This window comes from Schistocerca serialis, chromosome 4 (genome assembly GCF_023864345.2).
Source record: "Schistocerca serialis cubense isolate TAMUIC-IGC-003099 chromosome 4, iqSchSeri2.2, whole genome shotgun sequence".
Taxonomy (NCBI): Eukaryota; Metazoa; Arthropoda; class Insecta; order Orthoptera; family Acrididae; genus Schistocerca; species Schistocerca serialis.
In genome coordinates this window covers 308,892,491-308,896,447 of record NC_064641.1, presented here as the reverse complement: position 1 = coordinate 308,896,447, position 3,957 = coordinate 308,892,491, and positions in this window count along the sequence as shown.

Below are 3,957 nucleotides of genomic sequence, written 5' to 3'. Positions count from 1 at the left end.
TGTGTAACTAAAATGTTTCTACTTTTCTAATTGTAATTAATTCTTACTTTGGCCATAGTTATGTGACCGGCACTAATTTTTTTTTAAGAAGAAAACTTATAGTGACAAGCACCTGAAAATGAGCCTTCATGGCTCAAAATGCATCGTATATTGAAATAAAAGTCACGATTAGTGCCTGAAGGCAGTTTGTTTTCTATTTTACTTAATTGATTTTCCAGTTGAGAACACAAAAGCTCAGTAATATTTCGATACAGGTATTATGGGCAAAGGGAAGACGTGCTATTTAATGTTCTTGTACATCAGTCTAATCTTGGAAATTTCTAGAATTTTGGAAGTGGGCGTTATCATCTTACAGACAGACCAGTCTTGGATATATTTCCCGCATCATCGAATCAAAACGTTCACTTGAAATGATTTCATAGATTTTATTACGTAATTTCTCTTTCTGTGTAGGTACAGAATCCACCGATATCATTACAGGACATCCACAGTGATTCAGACATGGGAGCCTGCGTTAGCGACGTAAGTTGGGAGGCCTGTATCTGTAAGAACTCACTGGTCAGGTTTACTTATTCGTTACTTCCTGCACTACATTATAGGGCTAGTTAAACATAGGAAGACGTGAATTAAGCTGTACAGAAAATAATCAAATTTGTTCAGTAGAGCTGGTTTCCAGCCATTATTCCTTTTCAGTGACGAGCATGAACTGAAGGATTCAGTCGCAATTATGTGAGGGTCGATCGAAACGTTTCCATTTGGGTGTTTTGCTGCATGTATGAAGTACATCGCTACTTGCACCACAAACTAGGGTCGAGATGCAGCGCTAACAAGAAGTAACTTTGTGCCAATCTGAAGATGTAAATTTTTTATGGGATTCACGATAACATTTCCTCGTAATTGACATGACAGATTAGGAAGTTTGTTGCAACGATCTGAGATTTATTGGTGTTCATCGTGAGGCTCCAAGTGTGTTTTGAGATGGCGTTTTTACGAACGGGTAGTTACAGTTCATGGGCAATAAAGGATGAATTGCTGTAGCTCTTACTGCCACTTTGAGAGAATCCTTATCGAGCAGCTATTTTGCTCTCCTCAAACTTTTGTATTTTTGGATGTAAATTCTCTTACGTGACTGGATTACCACGTAAAGATCTAAATATTTTATGTACGTTTGATAAACCATTTACGTGCCACTAGTACTGAGTTCGGAATTTGTTGATGCTAGCTACGATTTCCCATTTGTTCCTCCATCAAGCAATTTTACGTTGAAACTTCTTAATAAAAATGTTACTTAAACTGCTGAATGCTTAATGTTCTTAAGCTTCTGAGTGAAACTGAACGTACTGAACCTACTGTCTCTTTACTTATGCATATCATTTCGACACTGACCTACAGAATTTTCCCTGACGAACAGAACTCATACTTTTCCTATTCATTAATTACTCACAATATTCAACGGTAACGTGATATGACTGCTCAAAAATGATAACCTGAATTCAAGTATTTTATAAAAAAGAATGGCCCTGAATTAGAAGAAATCCTAAAAATAACCCATACATATCATAAGTCACTTACCTCACAGAAAATCTTCATGAAACGAACTACAGCGATACAAGCGCCAATACTGCCAGCTAAATAAGAGATTCTAACTACTGAAGGCTCTAACTGCTAATAGGCCTGTGGTTAGGAAAGATTTTGTTGCAGAGCAAACGATGTATTTAGCAAATTTTACCTTAATCAATTGACAACCAGTTCAAAAAAATTATATAATCATCAGTAATAAATCTCCATGACAGATACACATTCAGACCGTTCGCTCGCACTGATACTGCAAACCCCCAACACTGCTAATTATTAACCTCTAACCTCCATCACTGTTGACTACTCACTCCCAACTTCCTCATTGCTGGCTGTTGACCTCCAGCTGCTATCACTGCTGACTATTCACCTCTAACAGCGAGTCCGACCAGCCACAGAGTCTCTAACAGAGTGCGCACAGCGCTGTCAGAGTTATTAATGCAGAGCGCTACATAGCGCCGCTAATATACAAACACATAAACAGCCTACTTACAACGTTTTCGCGGTGTTAAGGAGGATTATAACTACGTTTAAGTATCGGGAGGTGTCACCATGGGGAATATTAGCGTCTGTTAGGTGAAACAAGTATTGTCAAATCTTATGTTGTTCTCTGTTCCTCGTGATTTCTCTGTCGACTGAGTGTTGAAATGAAAAGTACCAGTTTTGACACTATGTTTACTATGAAAGACTGCACTGGAAACTTTTTCTACAGTATATTTGTTGTAGCTAGTAGTGTACTATTTGCTTCTACAACCGAAGCTGCACTTGTGTTTTAAGCTGCCCAATATTCCGCCGACTAACAAGAGCACGATATGTTATTCCATTGCTATATTAAGGGCTTCATGGACTGTCTGACTTCGGGTATCTGTTCCTCAGGAACGCTACAGGGATAAAATGGAGGAGAAGTATTGTGGACGGTCGTGAAGTAGCGTACAGTGCCAAAAGTCTAATACTCCTCCAACTGCTGCGCTGTTATCTGTTAGTCACATATTTACTACGGTCTTCTAGTATATCAGTCTACATCAAAGGTCAGTCCAAGATCCGGTTTTTTTTTCATCACAGGTGTACAATCTACAAAACTGCAATTGTTGGATATTTCCTATGAAGTACCGAGCAAGTAGTTTACCAGTGAGAATATGAAAGAGTTTCCTTTAAACTGAGTGTAGTGTTCAAGCTAGAATACCGGACGCTCTTGGCCGAGAATCTACCTCCCGAAGAAAGATAGACTCCCTTCCACCCGATGAGTACTCTTCCGCCTGAAAGGACAAAGAAATCGATTCGGTAAACTCCGTAATTTCGAGCCGCCAGTCACTCATCTAGGCTGATTTGTTTGTCCCTGACGTTCTTTGTCTACGAATAAATGCCATTCCGTGGCAGGAAATACTCAGAGAGCTTTTCTTGTCTGTCAGTAGCACTTGGACATTACTACTTTAAAACGTTGATACATGGGTGTCAGTCTCTCTTTATATTTACAGTTACTTATTTTGCAATTATTGAATACTATGTTAAATTAATGGTAAAAATTATTTCTCTTCTAAGACCTTTGTTACAAATATCAATACGTAACGCTATTCTTCTGAGGTCACATACCGAATAATTATCTTCAGAATCAGCAGCAAACTTCCGAATACATAATTAATCATTTTAAATGTGTACGCCAATAAAGTGATGAACTGTAACGTTGCTTCGCAGTAACCACTCACAAGGACGAATGGAGAAAATGGTCGTCAAAACGAGCGAATCCGCCGCTGTAAAATTCGACTTAATTGGCACATCGTAGTTTTAATTTTAATGTGTGGTTAAAGCAGATATACATTACCAGTAACTATTTATTAATGCAGAATTAACATACGAGTACGATATGAATATGATACTCATGAAATTTCTCTAAATACATTGACGGAAAAAAATCGCAACACCAAAAAATAATTAATGTGGAGTAATGAAATTTTGAGAATACATTTGTCCAGGTAATATATTTAAATGATTAACATTGCAAGATCACAAGTTAATGTAAGCGTAAGATACGCCATTACAAATGTTATATGCTGGTATCTTAATAACTCGTGTAGCCGTCAGAAAGTTGATCGGAAGCATGCAAACGTGCATGCATTGTGTTGTAGGTGCCGGACGTGTGATGGAGTTCCATGCGTGTTGCACTTGTTCTAACAATACAGGGACGGTTAATGCTGTTTTTTGATGACGCTGGAGTTATCGTTCGATGACGTTTCACACGTGTTCGATTGGAGACTAGTGATAGAGCAGGCCAAGGCAACATATCGACACTCCATAGAGCATGTTGCGTTACAACAGCGTCCCAGTTTCGATTCCCGACCGGATCGGACATTTTTTCGCTTTAGGACTGGATATTTGTGTTGTCCT